At 38.3% G+C, this 21,857-nt stretch overlaps 1 long non-coding RNA gene across 1 annotated transcript in view; it reads left to right on the top strand.

The window, feature by feature from the left end:
- The window catches only part of LOC116562302, a 114,148-nt gene extending 92,563 nt beyond the window's left edge, over positions 1-21,585 (top strand). The window contains exon 3 of the long non-coding RNA XR_004273871.1: positions 20,799-21,585. This is a non-coding gene — a long non-coding RNA (uncharacterized LOC116562302). The remainder of the gene's footprint in view (positions 1-20,798) is intronic.
- The last annotated feature ends 272 nt before the right edge of the window (positions 21,586-21,857 follow it).

Raw genomic sequence — 21,857 nt, 5'->3', positions numbered from 1 at the left:
GTAATTTTACTTGTAAAAGGATCTGAAGTGAAACTTTAGAATGTTTTCTACATCTGATAAATGTTTTTTTCTTTTCCTGGTAAGTGGCACTGGATCCTAAGAGATCCTTGTAGCTTCTGGCTCTAGATAGAGGACTAAACATTATCTTCCTCAACCCTCTTACTAAATTCCATGGTGGTGCTTGTTAAAACATATGCAAGGGAATAGAGTCATTAGAAGCAGAAAAGAAGGTGATGTCCTCTGAAGCATCAGCAAGCCAGGCAATTTGGGAGAGGATTTCTGGAAGATTGAAAATACAATAGATGGGATTGAATTGAAGAATAAAGCATAATAGAGGGCACTTCTTCCCAAACTTGCATTTGAAGTGGAAAATTATCTTTTCTGGGGAAAAGTGGTTCCTCACTTACAGACTGAAAGCCAATATGTAGACAGAATAGGAGTTGTAAGGAGGAACACATGAGAATGAGTATTTGAAGGGAAATCTTCAGGAAAGAGGTGTTAGTCTTGCCTCCTCCATCTTTCTTTCATGAATCACTCTGTCACCAACACACAAGCAGACATTCTGGCCTTATGTTCACCCTTAGGCTAAACTCAGACAACTGCACTTTAAAGAAATTAATTGCTCTGTTGAGGTGCAGTGTTGGTATAGACACAGCAGGATCCAGCCCTTACTATTTTGGCTTAATGAGTGAGACTGTGCAGTTTGGGGAGGGGTTGGGTGTGGTCCAAGTGTACTTGTCTGCTTCATCTCTGAGCACCTTGAGCTTGTTTGCAGCCAGTCCTCCCATTAAGAGAAATAGACCTTTGTACTTACAGAGAAAGCCCATCCCATCAGACTTCATTCACAATTATGAATGGATATCTTAGGATTGCCTGATATTTGAGGAAATAAACAACACAAAGACTAATTCTACAAATCGTTTATTTAATATTCACTCAACAAATGTGTATTAAACAGTCAATGTGTTCCAGGCACTGTTGTAGGCACTTAGGACACCTCAGTGAGGAAAACAGACAAAGATCTCTGCCTCATGTAACTTTGTATTAGTTTGTTTTTACAAACTAATTGTTATAAAGGAATACTGAAGCCTGGGTAATTTATAAAGAAAAGACGTTTAATTGTTTCACGTTTCTGCAGGCTGTACAGGAAGCATGGTGCTGGCATCTGCTTCTGGCGAGGCCTTAGGGAGCTTATGATCATGGCAGAAGGTGACAGGGAGCCAGCATACCCCATGGCGAGAGCAGCAGCAAGAGAGAAGTGAGCGGTGTCACATACTTTAAACAACTAGATATCTCGAGAACTCACCCACTATCAGGAAGATAGCACCAAGCCATTCGTGAGAGACCCATCCCCGTGACCCAACACCTCCCACCAGGCCCCACCTCCAATACTGGGGATTACATTTCAGCATGAGATTTGGAGAGGACAAACATCCAAACGATATCAAGCTTACATCCCAGCAGGACAGACAGATGATAAATAATACACATACTTATATGTACTTTATGTAATGATAAACATGAAAATAGAACACAAAGCGGCTAAAAGAGATAAAAATATTAAAGCATGCTTTCATAGTTTTTAAAAAAGGAATAAAATTATGGGGTGGATAGCATTAATTACAGCTTAAAATAGAGTGGTCAGGGTAGGCCTAATTGATAAGATGCCAGTAAAAGTTAGTGTGGGAGTTAGCCAAGGTGGAGGAGCTCTTCTGGAAGGTGGGTAGCCAGTGCAAAGACCCTAGTACAGAAACCTGCCTGGTATCTTTAATACAAGGAAGTGGGGATCACTCTGGTTAAGCAGAGGACTGAGGCAGAGGAATAGGAAAGGGAGGAGATAGCCAAGGCCAGGCCATGTAAGGATGTGTAGACCAGGGTAAGGGCTTTGGCTTTTACTGTGAGTGACATGGGAAGCCCTTGCAGGAAAAGAAGTAGAGGAGTAATATGATCCGATCTCAAATTTAAAAGGATCATTCTTACTGTTGTCAGAAGGGGCGGGGCAAACATAGAAGCTGGAGATGTGATCAGAGGCTACAGCTGAATTCCCAGTGGGAGATGATGGTGAATTGGACTAGAATGTTAGCAGTGGGGATGGTAAGAAGCACTCGCATTTAGGGTATATTCTGGAGATGGAGAAGGTAAAACAAACACACCAACAAAAAAGTCCACGGGGCCAACTGCAGGACTTGAGAGCGCATGGATTTCCGTATATGGGGGTCCTGGAACCAATCCACTGTATGTACTGCGGAACAATTTTATAGTGCTTTTCAAAACAATTGTGACCAAACTGAATTTACCCACTAAAAGAAGGAGATCAATAAGTTGGGATAAAACAGTAAATGCAACATGTTGCTTTTAAAGGACCCACTAAATCAAAGTGACAAAGAAAAGTCAAATGTAAGTCTAAGTTTTTAAAAGATGGTGCGTTTCTTGTCCTGATAGTGCACTGCAGACTGCCCATTTGTGTGTAACAGAATTCCTGTGTGCAGTTCAAGATACACCAGCAATAACTTCCATTTGGAGAGAAGGTGTCCTAAATACAGAATCTTCCTTGGGAATTTCTAACACTTAGTCTGATTGGATGGGATAAGAACTGAACTGATAATTAGCCAGAGTTCTTAGAGTTAAGAAAACAGAGTTAAAGCATACAATTTTTTTGTGGGAATCTGCTGTATTAGTGGATTTCACTAATAGAGAAGACTTCACCCTGGGTTCCACCTTCATAGATTTGTCAATAAAATCAAATTCAGACGAAGCCTGGGAATTTGTAATTTTCATATGCTCTCTAGCAATTCAGAAATGCAATTGAGTCTTGGCCCATATACAGCCTGTGTAATCATTATGTGATACAGAGAATATAGAACAGAACCAGCTCCAGCCTTAACCATGTGATAATCTTGACTATCTCTAAATATGCCCTTTGGTTGAGGAATGCACAGTGGATATCTCCCATACATCGGCCTGGCAAGAGCTTTGGAGTGTCTCTCTGGCCTGGCAGTTGACAATTGTACTAATGTTGACAGCCTCTAAGATTAGAAAGCCCCCTTCTGCTTCCTAGAACAAGCAGTCAAAGTACAGCAGGTAATTACTGTTAGCAGGTAGAAAGTCTCTAAATACAACGTTGATCAAATTCATATTTGCTTTCTCAATGGCAAAAAATCTAGGGACAGAAAATGTGTGATACAAGTTAATTCTGCTGTCTATGTTAGCCAAGTGAATGCTGAAACAATTTTCTGTATTTTAGGAACCATGGCTACTTTCCAATAGCCCCTTGACATGCTACATAAAATGTGTTTCAATTATGTATCTTTCCTTGGCCTTTGCCCTTCCAGGCTCCTTACAAAAAGCAGCAAAATCCTCTACAAACACTCAGTGCTATTCCATTTTAAGAAGCAACCCAAGACCTAGTTGTTTTGGCAGCATACAGTTATATTACAAAATTATGCTTGGCTTTATCTATGGATTTTTAGTCTGAGGAGAAGGATCTATATTCTAGTCATTATTTAATTTCAGGCTTAGAGTAAAAATGGAAGGGTATAATAATGCACACCCATCCATTCTCCACAGTTTCCCCCACTTGGAGCTCTTGCATTTCCAATAACAATGCTTATCAATCTCCCTCTGTCTTGTGAGTCCTTCAGTGTTAAAACTTCTGTAAACTTCTCAAACAGCGGGTCTCTCACCTTTTGAGTTTGCCTCATGCTTTTGGTTATGAACTTTTTGTGGGGACAAGACTAAGAGGTTTACATTTTCAAAATAGGCTATTTGCAAGGTATACCCTGGTTATTTACTGTTCTCATGAAAAGTAATGTTAGCATCAAAAATAGTGAGGCAACTAGATATTACATGGCTCCTGATGTGATGCAGTATGAAATTCACAGCATGACCTACAAACTATTTTTGCCAGAAATGCTTAACTAAAAACTACTAAAGCTTTTAGATCTGACTTTCAGCTTACAGAGAATAGAGGGGACAGGAAAAAGAGTCAAGTGATACCATGAGAAAACAATCAGATAAGTCCAGAAGGTGGGACATTGTATGAGAGATCTGGCCTGGATTTGTATTTAACAAATCAATGTCATGAGAAAAAAAAGTGCGTGTGTGTGTGTGTATGTGTGTTGGGAGGAGGGTTATTGTTCTTTACAAAGAGACCAAACAGATATGGCAATCGAAAGCAATGGGTGGTTCTTGATTGCATCCTGCTTTCAGCAAACAAGCTATACAGGATATTTTTGGAATAATTGCAGAAATTCGAATATGGAATTGGCATTAGATGACATTAAGGAATAATTATTAAATTTTTGGGGGATGATGATGCTGTGTTTATATGGAAAACTTTCTTACTTTTAGAGAAATATGGATACATTTAAGGGTAAAATGCTTGACATCTGAAATTTACTGTAAAATATCTCAGTAAATAAATTAAAAATTAAAAAAGAAAATTAAAACAACATATACACTAATATTTAGCAAGTTTTCAATCTAAGAAATGGGTATTTAGGTGTTCATTATACTAGTCTCTCTATTGTTCTTTATGTTTGAAACTTTTCAAAATAAAATGTAAAACAAGCAATAATTCTCAAATATCTCCAAATAAGACAGCAATAAATGCAAAAAACTTGCTCTCCCAGAAAAAAATTTTGTATTTTCCAATTAAATCTATCCACTCATTCCTTTTTGGTTGAAGTATCTATTGTTCTTTTAATTACTTTCACTAATTCCCTGAAGATTTCAGCATTTGATTCACTATTTTTCCCACACCTAACACTGGCATTAGGTAAAGTGACTTCAGACAACCACCCAATACTCTGGCCTCTGGGTTCCTTGATTTCCTCATTTCCTTCATTTCCTGATATTCCTTTCCTCCAGCCCACCTCAAACCCCTATTCCCATTGTCACATCCTAAACCGTGAACTCTGCTACCCCCCAAATCACAATTTTGAACATCCTACACACTAACTACCATTTCTTATCTTTCTAGTGGTCTCATTCCAACAATTCTTCGACTCTGTGCTAGGGACCTCCAATTCATTACCTTCTCGGTTGTTTTGCTTATTGTCCTCCAATTTTACAATAGTATCCTCACTTTCCATAGCTCATTACTATGATACTGCCTTTCCCTGTACCCTCAAATCCCTCCTTTTCGTCTCCCTTCATTGTACTTGCCTGGCAAGATTCCACTTTGATTAAACCCAAGACTCCAACCTCTGAGCCAATCACCTGCCTGTGTCTGAGCAGCTGCGTGTGGCTGGTGGAGAGCACACAGCCATGCTGACTGATGTCATCTTAAATCTTGGACCACAAACCGCAAGTGAGCCCTTGAGACTCCCTGGTAATGCCACTCTCCTCAAACATCCAAAACCACTTTCTTCTTTCTCATTCTCAGTGTGTCAGCTTACTTCTACTTTACTGAGAAAATAAGTCATTAGGGAACTTCCTCATCTTCCCACTGCAAAAATCCATTCTTATACTTTCACCTTTACTCATCAATTCAGTCTACCTTTTTTCAAGGACGGATAACCTTTTCCTGCTCCTATTTGGGCCAACTCTTTCCTTTTGTGTACTGGAACTCACCCTCTCTCAGCATTTAAGGGCTTTGGTCCTGCCACTTCCTTCTTTCTCATATGTATTAGGCCATTCTGTGGGCTGTACAAGAAGTGTGGTGATAGCATTTGCTTAGCTTCTGGGGAGCCTCAGGGAGCTTTTATTTGTGCAGAAGGTGAAGCAGGTACAGGCATGTCACATGGTGAAAGCAGAAGCAAGAGAGAAGAGCGGAGGATACCACACACGTTTGAGCAGCCAGATCTTGGCGAGCACTCACTATCACAGGGACAACAACAAGGCGATGGTGCTAAGCTATTCTTGAAAAATCGGCTCCCATGATCCAATTAGCTCTCACGAGATCCCACCTCCAACACTGGGAATTACAGGTCAACATGGGATTTAGAGGGGACAGATATCCAAACTATATCATCATGTGTCAAATTTCCCCCATAAACTCAATCAGCCTCAAGAAGACTACAACAGTTCTTATTCCTTAATCCTATTGTTGGTTTCCACATTACAGCAAAATTCCAAGAAGGCCTTGCTTCAACTTCTTAACTTCCATTCTTCATTTCTCACTCCCTAAAATAAAGAGCATAATATAGTGAATACCTTTGTCTCCACAACCCAGATCCAAAACTAAAATGTTAGAAACACATTTAGAGCTCTTTTATCTCTCTTGGATCCCATCTCCCTGTTACTCCCTACGCCAGAGACCACTAATGTGACAGAATGAAACTAAGCCACTCAGATCTCCTGCTGCAGGGAGCAAAGTTGACCATGGTCCCAGCTGACTTCCTTCTGGATTTATTAGTGTTATCTGCCTTCCCTAGGCTGCTCTCAGAAAGGACTAAGAAGGATGGGGATACAAGTTCAGGTCGTATCTGTTTGATGCAGGTCTTCTCTAGTACGTGACTTTGACTCAGGCACTCCTCATTGGCCTGGTTACAGCTTTCTTAGACCTCTCCTGCAGTCTAAGATTTTTCCCTCCCAATCCTTCTATCTTTCCTTTTCCACTCACAGGGATCAGACCCACGCTGTGCTGTGAAGGTTCTTTTGGCCTCCTGCTTCTTCTCTTTATGTTTCACAGCCATTTTCCCTCATAAGTTTCTTGCACACCTAATCCATCTTGGTGAATGCTACTTGGAGAACCAAATGAACACAGGCACTATCCTGACTTGGGTATTTATTATTTTTATGTCTGTCTGTCTCTCTTCTCCGTATGAATATGTTATTGTTTCCTGTTATTAAACTATGTATACAGCCTTCTGCAAGTTGCCCTTCTTTGTACAATGATATTTCAGATTTACCTGTGTTGAAATATGTAGCTCATAATTCATTTCACTGCTGTATTAATGCATTATATAAATATACCATAATTTATTAATTCATCCTCCTGTTAATGCCACATTTATGTTGTACCAACTTTTTACTATTATATTGTTGCAATGAACACTCTTTGACCTGCTTCCATTGTGCACTCCTGTAAGAGCTTCTCAGGGATATATAACTAGAAGTTAAATACAAAGTCATAGGATAGGTATACCTTTGACTCAAGATTGACCCGAATTGCTGTCCAAATTGAGTTGTGTCCATTTTCACTCCTACTAGCAGATGACTAAGATGTTCTTGCTTCTCTACACTCTTTCATCTCTTGGTAGTGTTAGATTTTTTTATTTTTGCTAATATCATGGGTGAGAAACACTATAGTATGGTTTAAACGTACATTTCTGATTATTAATGAGATAGAAAATCTTACTATCTATTTATTGTTTTAAGGCCCTCTTCTTTGAAATATCTATTTAAAGCTTTTGCCATTTTTCTATTAGGTTATTTTTCTTAGGGACCTATTGAAATGTTTTACACATTATGGATACTAACGCTTTGTCAGTTACATTCATTGCAAATGTATTATTCCAGGCTGTGACATGGTCTTTTGACTTTGTTTTTGGCATCTTTTGACTCACAGAGGTTTAGAATTTTAATGTAGTCAAATATGTTAATATTTTCCTTTATCCTTCCCTTCCTCCTTCTCTCTTTCCTTCCCTCCCTCCCTTCTTTCTTTCCTCCTTTTCCTTCCTTTTCCTCTTTTCCCCTTCCTTCCTTTCTTTTTTTCCTTCTGCCTTATTTAATATCCTTCCTCCGTCACTTCTTTCCTTCCTTCCTTCCATTTTTCCTTCCCACTCCCCTTTCTGTTGTGTCTTGTTTCAGAAATCCAAATCTATCTTGAGATCATAAATATGTTAAATATATTCCCATAATTTATTCCAGAAGGTTTAAAATTTAACTGATTTTTGCATATAGTTAGCTAACAATCCAGTTCACTTCTTTTTCAATTTGATTAACTAACTCAGCATTTTATATTAAACAGTTTGTTCTTTCCTTGCTGCTCAGTAATCATATCATACGTCAGATGCCATATATCAAGTCTCCATAGGTATTTGGATCTGTTTATGAGCTCTTTACCCTATTTCATTGATCTATTTGTCCATTCTTGCACCACTGTTATATCCTTTAAAAATTACTACAGTTTTATACTCTTGCCATCTGTTTTTCTTCTTCAAAACCATTATGGCTCTTCTTGATCCTTTGCATATCCATATAAATCTACTATTAGCTTATGACATTCAATGAGAAACCCCATTGAGAATATGATTGAAATTGCTTTGAAGTATCCAATTAAAATGGGAGAAATGGACATCTTTGCAAAACTGACTCATTCTATGCATGATCATAGCTTATCTCTTGATTTCTTTAGATCTTTAATGTCTTTCAATGAAGTTTTACAAATTTATTCTTAAATGCCTTTTTTGGTGCCATTGAAAATGGTCTTTTACAAAACATTACTGTTTGTTTCTGTATATAGCAACTCTATTTATTCTTAATATTGATTCTATATCCAGAAATATTGCTGATCTCTCTAATTGATTACAATGCTTTGATTATATATTCTTGGCTTTTCTGTGTGACAATCATATCATCCATTAATAAAGAAGTTTTATTTCTATTTCTTCTCCTTGTGCTCAGACTAACACTTCCAGTATCAATCTCAAGTTAACCCACTGAATCAGGGTTTGGTTCTAACCACTGCACTGAAACTGTTTTTAATCAAAGTCATGAATAGCTTTCCTGTTGCTAAATACACAGTTACATCTCACTTCTTGGCTTACTTTACCTCTCATCAGCATTACGTAACAAAGATTATGCCTTCCTTTTTGAAAGTTTCTTGACTTAGCCCCTGGGACAGCATCTAGTCCTAGTTTTCTCTTACATCCGTGGGCACCTTATTCTCAGTCTGGTTTCTTTTCATTTCCTAATCTGTCAATTTGGATGGCTCAGGAATCAGCCTTTCAACTTCCTCTCTTTTCTCTTTGTACTCATTCGTCAAGTGGTTTCATTTAGCCCCACAGGCTGATAACTCAAATTTATATCTCTGGTATCCCACTCTCTTGAACTCCACACTCTGTTATCCAATAGTCAACTCAGCCTCCATATTTAGAAATCTAATAGATATCTCAAAATAAACAAATGTTAAACAGGTTCTTTACATCTCTTCGCAGTCAGTTGCTTAGTGAGCTTTCTCCATTGTGGTAAATGGCACCACCATTTTTCTGTTGCTCCGGCCAAATCCTAGCAGTCAATCTGGAATTTTTGTCTCCCATATCCAACATTTAATTTATATGCAAGTTATGTTGGCTCAATTTTAAATATATATCACGGACTGGAGCAGTTCCTTTGCCACTGCCTTGACTATCATTTTATTCCAAAACTGATTATTCTGTAATAACCACCTCGTTCTTCTTCCTATTTTCGTCTTGCCCTGTTACAATCTATTTTTCTTACAGCAGAGTGACTTAAAAAAAAAGGAGATAGAATTCTTTTTTTTTTTTTGCCTCAAAACTTTCCAGTGATTTCATATCACACTTAGAATATAATTCAATGTTGTACATTGGTCTTCAAAGTCTGGTGTGAATGGACACTTGGTGACATTTAAAAAATTTATTTCATTTGTATTTATTTATTTATTTATTTTTATTTTAATAGTTTTTGGGACACAGTGGTTTTGGTTACATGGATAAGTTCTTTAGTTCTGACTTCTGAGATTTTAGTGCAGCCTTGGTAACTTTTTGATTTCATCTTCTATAACCCCTTCACTTACTCTATTAAAGTCAAACTGATCTAGTAGCTGTTCTTCAAACTTACTAAAGTCATGTCTACCTCAGGACCTTTTTATTTCCTATTTCCCCTGCATGGAATATTCTTTTTCCTCTTGTTTTTATCATAAATGTCCCCTAATTTAGGTCCCTACTTAATTATTAACTTGTAATAGAGGAATTTTCTCTACAAAATTCCTGCCTCTCCCTGTTCTCCTCTTACCCTGCTCTACTTTAATTTTTTCTTTATAGTACTTATCCTCTGACATATATTTTATGTAGTTATTTATTGTTTGTCTCTTCAATGAGAACATAAATTCCTTGAGGGCAGGTGCTTTCTGTATCTAAACTGCTGCATTGCTAGTGCCTAGAGAGGTGTCTGGAACATGATAGGGGCTCTATAAAGGTTTCTTGAATGAGTAAATGAGTAATGTCTCCTAGGACTTAAAAAAATACAAGCATACCTTAGAGACATTGCAGGTACAGTGTCAGACCACTGCAGTAGGCAAATATTGCAATAAAGCCAGTCACATAAGGACAGTCACAGTGGCTCAGTGCCTGTAATTCCCAGTGCTTTGGGATGCTGAGGCGGGTGGATCACTTGAGGTCAGGAGTTTGAGATCAGCTTGGCCAACCTGGCAAAACCCCATATCTACTAAAAATACAAAAATTGGCTGGGCATAATGGCATGCACCTGTAATCCCAGATACTCAGGAGGCTAAGGCAGGAGAATCGCTTGAACCTGGGAGATGGAGGTTGCAGAGAGCTGAGATTGTGCTACGGCACTCCAGCCTGGTCGACAGAGCAAGATCTGTCTCAAAAAATAAAAAAAAAAGTCACATGAATTTTCCCCTAGTGCATATAAAAGTTATGTTTACACTGTATCATAGCCTATTACCTTTGTAATTGCATTATGTCTACAAAGTGTTCATAATTTAATTAAAAATACTGTATTGCATAAACATGCTAAAGATCATCTGAGCTTTCAGGAATTTAAAGTTTTCTGCTAGAGGAGGATCTTGTTGTGATGTTGATGGCTGCTGATAGATCAGGGTAGTAGTTGCTGACCGCTGGGGTTGCTGTGACCATTTCTGAAAATAAGACAACATTTGAAGGTTTACACACTGATTGGCTCCTCCTTTCCTGAAAGATTTCTCTGTAGCATGTGATACTGTTGAAAAGCACTTTTACCAATAGTAGAACTTCTTTCAGAATTGAAGTAAATCCTCCCAAACCCTGCTGCTGCTTTATCAACTAAGTTTATGGAATAATCTTAATCTTTTGTTGTCATTTCAACAGTGTTCACGGTGTCTTCACCAGGACTAGTTTTCATCTCAAGAAAGTGCTTTCTGTTCTCATCCATAAGAAGCAACTCTTTATCTGTTCAAGGTTTATCACGGGATTGTAGAAATTCAGTCACATCTTCAGTCTATGCTTCTAATTCTAGCTTACTTTCTATTTCTACCATATCTGCAGTGACTTCCTCTGCTAAAGTCTTGAACCTCTCAAAGTCATCCATAAGGGTTGGAATCAACTACCTCCTGCTAATGTTGACATTTGACCTCCTCTTATGAATCATGAACATTCTTAATGACATCCAGAGTGGTGAATCCTCTCCAAAAAGTTATCAATTTACTTTTCCTAGGTCCATCAGAAGAGTCGCTATCTATGGCAGCTACAGGCTTATGAAATGTTTTTCTTTAATAATAAGACTTGACAATCAAAATGACTTTTTGATCTATATAGTTTGAAATGGATATTGTGTTAGCAGGCATGAAAACCACATGAATGTCCTCATACATCTCTATATGAACTCTTGGGTGAAAATGAGCAGTAATATTTTGAAAGAAATTTTTTTTTCTGAGCAGTGGGTCTCAAAAGTGGCTTAAAATATTCAGTAAACTATATAAGCAGATGTGCTGTCATCAGGTTTTGTTGTTTCATTTCTAGAGCACAGGCAGAGAAGATTTAGTATAATTCTTAGGGGCCCTAGGATTTTCAGAATGATAAGTGAGCATTGGCTTCGACTTAACATTACCAGCTGCATTCATCATTAACAAGAGCATCAGGCTGTCCTTTGAAGCTTTGAAGCCAGACATTGACTTCTCCTCTCCGTGAAAGTCCTAGATGGCATCTTCTTCCAATAGAAGGCTGTTTCATCTACACTGAAAATCTGTTGTTTGGTGCAGCTACTTTTGTCAATTACTTTAGCTAGGTCTTCTGAGTAACTGCTGCAGCTTCTCCATCAGCACTTGCTTCTTCACTTTGAATTTTATGTTGTGAAAACAGCTTATTTCCTTAAACCTCATGAATTAACCTCTGCTAGCTTCCAACTTTTCTTTTGCGGTTTTCTTACCCCTCTCAGCCTTCATAGCATTGACTAGAGTTAGAGCCTTGCTCTGGATTAGGCTTTTGCTTAAAAGAATGTTGTGGCTGATTTGATCTTCTACCCAGACCACCCAAACTTTCTCCATAACAGCAATAAGGCTGTTTTGCTTCCTTATCATTTGTGTACTTACTGGAGTGGCACTTCTAATTTCATTCAAGAAATTTTCCTATGCTCTCACGACTTGGCTGTTTGGTGCAAAAGACCTAGCTTTTGGCTTGTCTCAAGTTTTGACATGTCTTTGTCACTAAGCCTAACTTAAATCAAAAAGTCTAACTTTTGATTTAAAGTGAGAGAAGTATGGCTCTTCCATTTACTTGAACACTTAGAGGTCAGTGTAAGGTTATCAATTGGCCTAAATTCAATACTATTGTACCTCAGGGAAGAGGGAAGCCTGAGGATGTGGAGAAATGTGGGGCACAGTTGGTCAGTGGAGCAGTCAGAGCACACACAGAATTTTTCCACTAAGTTTGCCATTTTATATGGGCATGGTTCATGGTGCCCAAAACATTTAGAATAGAACATCAAAGATCACCTATCACAGATTACCATAAAATATAATAAGAATAAAAAAGTTTGAAATATTACACAAACTACCAAAATGTAACACAGAGACATGAAGTGAGTACATGCTGTTGAAAAATGGAGGTGATAGACTTGCTCAACACAGGGTTGTCACAAATCTGCAATTTACAAAAATGTAGTATCTGTCAAGCATAATAAAAAAGTGCAATAACAAGTTATGTCTATATCTAGAGTTTTCTTTTTTGAACCCAATTGCCTTTTGGCTCTCGCAATTTGAATAGAACAATTTCTTGTCCTATATATATATATACACACACACACACACACACACACACACACACAACACACACACATAAATATATGTATGTATGTATATATATATATATATATATATACATACATACACACACACACACACAGCAAAATTCTTACCTTTTCTTTTAAAGATACAATCTTCCTTTAGTATTGGAAGATTACTTGTATCTCTTGATTGGATGATTACTTGTGTCTCTTTATTCACAGCAAGTGTTTTTGAAGTCCACTGTATTGCGTCACAATACATTTAACCCAACATTTTATTTTATTTATGTAAAGTAACCTTGATTAGAAAAAAAGAAGTTTACACAGTGGTCAAAATTTGGTGGCACACATTGGAAGCACTGGCTGTCTAGAATGTGATCTTGGAGAAAATATTGTCTATGGCAAAGTCTTGGTTCTAAGAATGTAGGCTAATAATCTCCACTGTTTGAAAACAAAATCTCCGGGCGATCTCTTTGCTTTATGGACTTAGTGTTTTATTGGCTGTCTTTGTAATCATACTGTAGTTGGGCTTCAAACTTACTCACACAACTGAAATGTGCAAAGAAAATATAGTTTGTTTCCTAAAGAGTTTAGTTTCTAAAACATATCTCATCATCATCATGAGCCCTACTGAACTGCAGAGAAAGCCTGAAGTGATTTCTCAGTGTCTTTGGGTTTAATGAGACACTGTGTGCAGGGTGGTTGCTGTGTGTGTGGCACATGAGTGGTTTTAATTGTGGATATTTTGAAAACATTTATTATTAATTCCTTTCTTTAAAGGACTGAAAAAGCTGTCGCTTGTAGATAAATGTGCAGATTTCGGAGTCCTTCCCTCTGAGTGAAGATCTTTATGATGGTCCTGCATGTGGAGCTTTGGCTTACCTTCTAGGTCCCTGCTTGTCTGTGCCATTATGATGTCCCTGGTTTCCCTGGTCACTGCTGGCACCAAGGGCATCTGTTGCTGGTAAGTTCCTGGTCTCGTCTCTGAGCTCAGAGGCTCCTCCCTGTTGATGGCCCCATATGAGTTTCACAGCCTCACTGCTCTGTCTAGTGATAATGTGACTTTACCCTTTGTGTAGCAACTCCTTCTAGGAAGATTCCTGGTCTCAACCACTTTGTTCAACAGCTAAGAGCTACGCAGGGTTTCACATGACATGGAAGGCAAGCACAACTCAGGCGCATTGACTCAGTCTTCCTTTTAGCCTAACTATGCTGCATGGCCTTCCTACCATAGCAATCTTGTGAGCCTGCCTCCAGCAGGTGGGGGAGAGGCACAGCTGGGGATGCCATCTCCTTTCTACAGCTACAAAGACAGCATGGGGAAAACAATGAGAAAACTTCCAGAGGACCAGGCTATAAATCTGTGAAGACAGATTCTGTTGAAGAGTCAGTTTGCCTGAATCTTTGGGAAAAACGCATAACTTCTCTCTGCTTTCTCCATAGATTAAGTGGAAATCAGAGCTTTTCTCCCTTACTGAGAAAGAGCTGTGATTGGTGAGGTTATGGAAATGAAGCACTTGTAGATCTTAACAACACTGAGTATCAGTTTACTGAACCAATAATAGCTTTTTGACCTGCTCAGTACATGATGACCTCACTGGGACGTTGTCAGGCTGGGGTGTGGGGAGGCACATGCAGAACATTGAGGGGGAAACCCAGGCGCATAGATGACTGTGCCCCTTCCTTTCATCTCTTCCTGTCCCTTTCCGCATTCCATGCGGGCTTGTCCCCTCTTCCTTTCTGGCAGTGGCCTCGCTGTATCACAGCCACTTCTTCCTTGAGGTGGAACTACTCTGTTCCCTTCCCTTGTGTTATAATTTTAGATCCAATTCAAAAAGGGAGGCCACATTACTGGTGATATAAGATTCAAAATCTTATTCATTTTACATTTGAAAATGATAGTTTTAAAAACATTTAATTGTAATTTATGAAAATGCTGCACCGGGTGTCTTTGAGATTTAGGCTTTCAAGAAACAGTCATCAAAGGGCTATTCTGAGAATTCAACTAAAAAGTGTAGTGGACAGAGCCTAGGAGAAGGCTTGGTTCCGAGAACTTGGCTCAGTACCGGCTTGTTGCCTCTTTCATACCCTAGGAGAGTAATGAATTTTTTTTCCCCTAGAGCATGAGTTGTTTTAATTATGGATGTTTTAAAAATGTTTGTTGTTAATTCTTTCCTATAAATTATTTTAAAAGGCTGCCTCTCTTCTCTGTGCACTTAGTTAAAAGCTTTTCATCCTTAATGTAGGCTCTATAGAAGAAAATGTTTGGAAGAGGAATCGTGTACAGGAGATGCCAAAAAGCTGTTACCAGTTAAGTAAACGGATACTCAGTGTTATTAAAATCTGCAAGTGCTTCATGACTATCATCTCACCGTCATCACAATTCTGTCTCAGTTAGGAAGAAAATGCCTGATTTTCACTTAATTTATGGAGAAAGCAGAGTGAAGTTATGTGTTTTCCCCAAAGACCCACACACATCGACTCTTAGAATAGAACCTGTCTTCACTGATTTATAATCTGATCATCTTATAGTTTGCATCTCTAGGAAGGATATTGAATTTGATCCATATTTCAGTTAAATAGAAAAGTCGGTTATTTTTATTATTTCAAATTTTAGGGCTGGGCAATGCTTATTTTGATTTTGATATTTAATGGAAAAGAAGAAAATTGCACCAACCTACTTTCCCAGGCGGTTGGTTAAAAGCATTTCAAACTTAACACAGGCTCTACGAAGAAAGTGAGGGAAAGAAGACTCATGTACAGGAGATACCATGAAGCTGTTAGTAAAGAATAGTTCCAGAAGAATTGAAAGTAGCCTTCCAGAGATTATAGAGTTTGTAGCCTTCCAGAGATTGGAGAATCTGGAAGTAGTTTCCAGAGATTGGGGAAGCAGTGAATGCATTTTTCCATCTCTTAGTTGAGAATAATCAGTCAATGTTAGACACCGACTTTCCCTAAGTGATTTTTTTTTCTATTCAGTGGGAGTAAATTGGGCTTGGAGGACAATTGTGGTGATTTGCTAAGTCTTGGAGGGAAGACAGAGTTAAGAATGCTTAACTCCACATTTGAAGGCAAGACACTGAATGTTGAAATAAAGACTCAATGTTGCTGTCTCTTCTACAGCATGGAGCAGAAATTGAGTTTCTGGGTGTCACTTTGTTACAATAATTCAATATTTATTTATTAGTCAATTATTTGTTTATTCCTTCAGCAAACATCATACTAACTACTGAGAACATGTAATAAGACAAAAGCTCTTCCTCTGAAGATGAATCTCTGTGTGTGCAAATATTTATCTGTATATGGGTAGGCTAAAAGGGGACATCACTGATTAGGAACCTTGGAGCAATGGCATTGTATGGTTGCTATGGAGGGGTTGTATAGAGAGGATTTTTGATAAATTAGAAAGAAAATCTTGGTACAGTAGGAGCCCTCCTGGTCCAAAAGAAAACACCTCTTAGTTAAGATATTGAACTAGGCAATCAGAGGACAGCCTGAATGGTCATGTGACCTAAAGTCACACTTTACTGGGGAACTTCTTGGAGAAAAGTGAGCAAAACATGTTCTGCAGTGGCCATTCCAGCAGATCCTTGTCTAATGGAAGAACTTAGTATTAAAATATTTCTCATACTAAAGCCAGTAAGTGATAAAGAAGGACACTTATTGTGGAACTTTTGGGAATATTAGGTGGCTATAGCTATCTCCAGATAATATATAATATTTAATTCATTTTTAGTTCTAGTAAAATAATTATTCTGAGATTTCCTTAGGTTTCTGAGTAGGGCCTTAGGTCAAAAGCCAAGAATGACATTACCATACAACATGTAAAACAAAGAAATTTATGCAGAAAAACTAAGAATGAGAACTATATAAAATTTTATAAATTCCTTATCATCCATCCATTTATTCATTGATTCATTCATAAAATATTTATCAAGTATCTCCTACCTTCAGGCATCATGTCTACCACTGAAGGCATAGCAGCAAACCCTATCTTAAGAAGTGTGCAGTGTTGCTTCCTCAGGCATTGAATCAGGCAGGAATGATGAAAAAATATTATGAAACCCCTTTCTTTTAAAGTCTGTCTACTGAGGTGAGGTTTAGAAGCAGGGCCACAATATTCACAAAAGATTGTTGTTCTTTGTCCTGCCCGAGCCTGCTTTAGGAGAACTTGCAGCCATCCCTTAAGCATTCTGCATAACCCTGGGGATATCTTGCATCGGTTCCACATGGAATTTACAGTTTTCTCCTTTTACTCCACAATACAGTGACAAGGTCTTTTATTTCTGCTCAAATTAATAGTAGCAACTCTGCTGCCTTGTCACTGTCATTTTGCTGATGCCTCCAACAACTACCCACCCTGTTCTCTTCCACCGTTTTCTTCTTATTTTGTTGAGAAACTAGAAACATTTATAAGAGAATTCCTTCCTGTTTCCAAAAACCAAGTCTTCAAGTCTCCTAGCGATGTTACAATGGACAGGCTTCTCCACTCCTATTCAAGGCCAACTTCTCTCCTTGAACTCTGGATTCCATCCTCTCATGGTTTCCATTTACTTGGGCACTTGGCTCCAGGAATGATCTGTTTTTCTCTCCTGTGAGTATCCCACACTTTCAGATCATTTGCACCAGTATGAGAACATAATGCACACAGAATGCTTAGGGTTGAGACCATGCACAGTGAGGGCTTACTGCATGTTGGCTATTGGTTATCACTATCATCATCATCATCCTGTCCTCCTTCTCCTTCCTATTCCTCTTCCTCCTCCTCCCCCTCCTCTTCCTCCTCTTCTTCTTCTTTCTTCTTTCTTCTTCTTCTTCTTCTTTCTTCTTCTTCCAGATCTCTATGCTGAGCTGTGTCATAGCAAGAAGCATCAGGCCTTTCTATTCAAGTGCTGAAAATATTTACTCCAAAGATTTTCACCAGGAGCAACTGTTAGATATACAAGGGTCACAAGAATGGAAAACAGGCTCTTAGTATTTTCTGCCTTTATGTAAAACTTTTTTCAGGAAATAGATATGAAGAGAGAATGAACCACACCGTAAGGTATGTGTGCTTGCATGGTGGCTAACGGGGAGAGCCCAACGAAAAAGATATAATGTGTTGCCTTCCATGGTAATTTATTTAGAGGAATCCTAAAACTGCAAGTGGAAAAGTAGCTAAAAAAAATCTTAGCTCAAGAGGAAGAAAACATTTTTGAGTGCAAGGATAGGCACAGGACATGCCTTTTCTCTTCAAGGAGTTGCTCTAAATGGTAAGAACATACAGCATTTAAAAAATATACAAGGGGATTTATTTGTGGGTTCTCATTGTTATTTACATGGCTAGTCCTAAAAATTTACCATTCTGGGGGAATATAGTTTAAAATTAAGCATACCACTTACTTTGATTTGAGGATTATACATTCAAAGGCTTCTGGTGCTCCTATGTTGAGAGCTTTGAAACCCATGTGGACCAGGTTAGAAAGCATACTGAAACTACATTCAGGTACAGAAAAAGGTATAGCCTAGGAATTCTCAGGACTGGGACTGAAAAATCACCCGGCAGCAAGACTGACCACTAAAGTGGATGCTCTAATATTTGCAGTGTTGTGTCTACTCTCTCTTCTTGTGGTAACAGCATTCCAGCTGTACTGTGGACAATCCCTCCTCTTCCACTGGATATAGTCAATAGTGGTACTTGTCTTTCTCTGGCCAATGGGTGAGCATATGACTTAAGCTTGGCCAATTTGATATCTTCTGTGTGGAATTGAAGCCTTACGGAATGCATCCAAGGTACAGTCACCTCAGTAGTGGCTCCTAAAGAGCTTTCCCCTTCATTTCTGCTGCCTCAATGCCCAGGGCAGCCCTGGTAAATGGCCTTCTGATGTTTGATACTTTAGATTTTCTTTTAGCTCTGTAAACTACTCAACTTTTCCCCAGTGTGTTTATTTTTTCTTCCACTAAAGAAGCTCAAAATGATTTCTGTTGTAAGCAACCAAAGAACCTTAATAGATGAACATTCCCACCTGACGTGAGAAGACAACTGGCAGTTGGCCAGTAGTAGTTGAGATGTGGATACCTTTCCCAGGAAATGATGTTTGCTTTCCAGGGGTTTAATTTGAGAGTGAGGTGAAACGAGAGGCAAGTCTTATGATGGAATAGGAATCCATCCTGCAGTAGAAGTTCCAAGGGCTGAGCCCTTTGATTCCTGGGAAGAATAAGGATGAGAGTGGGAGAATTTGCAAGAGCTGGGCCAATGAATTGGGATCCTGGACAAACTATCTGGGGTTAGGTGAGTACTCCAGTCTCAGTAGAAATTGAGATTCACTCCTAAAACCAAAGCAACCAAATGGAGAGTGGTGGTGATAACATTAAAGCTTGGGGTGGTACCATTCTTGGGGCTCCCTCAGGTTCATCAATTCATGAATGTAAGAAAGTAGGACCAATTCACAATGAGCCAGCCAGGGGCAATGGAGTGTCCAGCAGTATGACATAGAGGACTCAGATGGAACTGGCTTCAAAACCTATGCTCAAAATCTAGGCTCTTCCCCGGTAATGATGAGAATTTGGGGGATTTCTTGAGGGTTGAGATAAATATGTCTTCCTCTGGATGTTTTTCCGGCATTTCCGCTTTTCCATGTCCCAGTGCTATGCTGGAGACTGGGTTTTGATGCCTCTGCTCTGTGCCCTAATGGTGATCTCTATGTTCCTTGTCACGGTGCTTGTGAACTTCATGTTACTACATTATTTGTTTGTCTCCCTGACCAGATTGTAAACTTCACACAGCAGCAACCTTGTCTTTCTTGTTCACCTTTGTATTTTCAGCATCAGGCACAGTGCCTGACACATAATAAAAATGTGTTGACTACAGAATAACTAAAAAGGAAGCAGAGGAGATATAGGAGAGGTGGAAGATTATTCTGCACAAAGCAAGGCAATGAAAAGTTCCTTTTACTTCCTACAGTCTTACATTAAGTTGCGTATTTATGAAGTGCTATATCTGAGGTCAATTCTAAGTGACAACCATAAGAGGTCCCCTGACAGTAATTATGGGACTCTTAATAAGTTAAAACTTTCCTAAAACCTGTTAAATATTTTCACATAGGGTGTTTTTTTATTATACCAAACCAATCTGTAAGAAAATGTTCTGTTTCACGATGATACATTACAATTTTAATAGCACTTATTAAAGGGCTCTGCACATAATAGTTGTTCAGCAACTGTTTGTTGATAGAGCAAATATATTAAGCAAAACTGGCCACTTTCATAAAACACTTTAAAGGCTAGGAGTGTCTATTTACTATTTATACAATAGCTCACATTAGTGCAAAAGATTAAATGATAATTTTTTAAAGGGAAAGAATCTTTTTTCCTGATATAAACTTTGTGTCATAACATATTCTTGCTCATTCAACAAATAAAGTTTGGATTTTCAACTGGATCACAACACATTTTGTCACCTGACACATTCTTTCATACAGAAGCTTTGATAAATCCTAAATGTACACATCAGCTGTCTTAAGGCCTTAATCCTACATGAAAGGATATGTCCATTTGCTTAGTGAGAAAGGGTCACTTTCTTCCTCCTGCTAGAAAAGCTTGTAATATTTTAAAAGGTAGATTTGCCAACAGATTCTGTCTTTATTAATCATCATAGACAGCGATTCTTTGCAAAACAAGTTTCATGTAATACTTATATAAGCTGCACATGACTTCAATTGAAAGCAAAGGTCAGAAAAAACAATGTTCCTATTGTTTGACAGAATACTTCTGTATTTTTGTCAGTTATTACTCAGGTTGTTTGTTATTTTTATCTTGTATGGAATAGAAGTTTTTTATTTTAAAGTGAGGCTATGAGGAAGTATAACATTTCTTTTTAGAATCAGTACTATTTTATTCTTTAGTTGCAGAAAATCTCTTTCAACAAAGAGGAATACCAGTGGCAGCGCTGAGGATAGAATGAGCGTGGGTAAGTCGAAGAGTAAGATGTCCTCTAGCCATTCACAGAATTGATTCTGGGGAGCATTAAGAAAGCAAATGGAGAAGATCAGATGTCTGAGAGTCAGTGTTCTGATTGTCGTGTTTAATAAACGTGTATCCTCTTCCAACTTTTCTGCTCAAAAGAAAATCTATATAGTAATGATAGACAATGGTAATGGAATTCTAGCCTGGTCTGCAGAATTTTTTAGCTGTAGGATCTTGGGGAACTTACTTAACTTCTCAACTTCTTTGAATTTTTGATTGCCCATAAAATAAAATATGGAGTCCTGAGCTGCCTGTCCTGCAGGAGAAGCCTTCTGTTACCTTTCCTGCTTTCCACGCCGTCCCTAGCACTTTAAGGTCCACTCGTATTCATTCCACATTACCTCTGCTTATTTTCTTAATCATGTGTTCTGAAATAATCTCTTTTGTTGCTTGGTTTATTTATTTTGCTTCATCAGAATATAGGGTCCATGACAGAGGGATCTTGGGTCTTATTCTTACTGTATACCAAACACTAAGACAATGCCAGGAAATTAACTGGTATATAAAAGTAACTGGTAGATGACTTCTGGGTATATACCCAAAATATTGAAAATGGAAACTTGAACAGATATCTATACTCCTATGTTCATAATGGCATTATTTATAGTAGCCAAAAGGTGGAAACAACTCAAGTTTCCATTGATAGATCAACAAAAAAAACGAGATATAGACCTACAATGAAATATTGTTTAACCTTAAGAGGAAGGAAAATATGACACAAGGCACAACATGAATGAACCTTGCAACATTATGCTAAGTGAAATAAGCCAGACACAAATGGACAAATATTGTATGATTCCCACTCAAGTAGGCAGGCAGAGAGTAGAAAGGAGAATGGTGGGTTCAGGGAGCTGGGGGAGAGGGGAATGGGGAGTTGTTTAATGTACAGAGTTCGTTAAAAAGTTTCCAAAGAAAAAAACGTTCTGGATATGGATGGTGGGGAT

The sequence above is a fragment of the Sapajus apella genome, unplaced genomic scaffold (assembly GCF_009761245.1).
Source record: "Sapajus apella isolate SASKATOON/1434 unplaced genomic scaffold, GSC_monkey_1.0 scaffold32, whole genome shotgun sequence".
Taxonomy (NCBI): domain Eukaryota; kingdom Metazoa; phylum Chordata; class Mammalia; order Primates; family Cebidae; genus Sapajus; species Sapajus apella.
The sequence above is the reverse complement of the archived record's forward strand: the minus strand, read 5'-3'. Positions and strand labels throughout refer to the sequence as shown.